Below are 1,804 nucleotides of genomic sequence, written 5' to 3'. Positions count from 1 at the left end.
GAAGATCATACACACGAATTCTGTGCCCATCCATGACCTAGTGACTCCCAAGTATTTATTTCCAGTCCATCAATCTTCTTGACTTAATTTTTTTACTTCATCTCCTTTCAAAATGTCACCCTCAGGAATGCGGAAGTAAGAAATAGGTTCATTGCCCAGACATACATTGAAAGACTCCTCTCTTGATACAAAGAGATAGAAAAGGTTTTGAAAGAATCACTTGTAAGGGCTTATAAGGAATGAATAAGATCTACCCCCCAGTTTTCGAGGTCCCTCTTTAGTAGAAAGGAAGAGGGGAGTCAGGGAAGTTTTCATTTCTTCTTTAAGCTGCACATACTTCACAGCACATGAATCTCAATTATGTGTCAGCACATCTCCCCAATTAAACATGATTTTCTTGAGTGATGATATATAGTATTATGGATTTTTATATTCTCGGTTCCTGGCAAAGTCCCGGTATGCAGCAAAAGTTCAGTGTATGGCTTTGGAATGATCATTGAATGAATATGTTTCCTAATGCATGAAAGCTGGGGAATGGGGCTGGGGAGGGGTGGCCTGACTATTTGCCCCCAGCCTGCTCCTTGCCTAGGATGCCAAAAGGAAGTTGGCACACAAGAACAGTACAATCACGCAGAAATAAATTCACATGCTGCAGAGGCGTGTATCCACTGACCTACTTGACATATTCATACAACAATTCACAGATATCTCAACTTAGAATCCAAAACTGAAGTCCTCCACAGCCTTCCAGTCTCATCCTTCCCATGCCTCAGTCTTCCTGTGTCTCTAAAAAGCACTGTCATTCTCCTACATGGTCAAATCAAAAATCTGGAACCCAGACTGAGGGGAGACAAATTTTGCTTGTTGGCTGGACTGTCCTCAGGTAGCATCTTCCTCCCCTATTTGAATATAACCTGAGATCGGATGTTGCTCTGGCCATTTGTGCTTGATCAGTTACCTCCGAGTAACCAATCTACCTACCTCAGTGAGCCAGCTGGTTCCTATCTGCCCCAATGCCTCTTACATCCAACAGAGGAATGGTGGGGCAGAGCAGGGGCCCTTGCTGGAGCACATGCCACAGTCAGGGCCTCCAGCCCTGGCTGACCAGGAGTGAGACTTTGGGAGGCTGCATGCCTTTGGCTTAAGCCTGTGCCTTGTTGTTCATGGTGTCTGGCCCCACCCTCTGACTTAACACATTCATGATTCTTTCTCATCATTTATGCATTTCCCAAACATTTAGCAAGTGCCTCCTATATGCTAACTGAACAAATCTAATTGTTTAATTAGATTTTTAAGTGAACCAAACAAATATCCTCGCTCTTGTAGAGTAGGGGATATAGATAGCAAATGATAGACAGAGAAGTAGAATATCGCATTTTAGAGCAAAAAGGAGGGAAGAGGTAGAGGAGGTAGGCACAGAGAGGGTGGCATGCAGTTTCCACCAGGATGGGCAGGGAAGGCTCCTGCAGGACAGACACGAGGTCAGGGAACAAGTTGACCAGGTGGCATCTGGGGGAAGCATGTCCCAGCCAGCAGAACAGCCAGTACAAAGGCCCCCAGACAAGACAAACCTGTGCAGGTAAGGAGTGGCTTGGGGTCAGAGAGGCTGACCTGGTGAGCCATGGGGAGAGCCACGTAGGTGAGGTCAGAGAGCTGACAGGAGTGGGCCAGTCATTCAAGGCCTTAGAGGCCACATCAAAGGTTTTGACTTTTCCTTTACATAAAATAGAGAAGCCCATTGTAGGATTTCAAGCAGACGAGGGACCCAAACAAACTCAATGGTTTAAAGAATCCTTTGGGGCCT

The sequence above is a fragment of the Otolemur garnettii genome, unplaced genomic scaffold (genome assembly GCF_000181295.1).
Source record: "Otolemur garnettii isolate 467f Iridium unplaced genomic scaffold, OtoGar3 scaffold00124, whole genome shotgun sequence".
Lineage (NCBI taxonomy): Eukaryota > Metazoa > Chordata > Mammalia > Primates > Galagidae > Otolemur > Otolemur garnettii.
Note: the sequence above shows the minus strand (reverse complement) of the source record.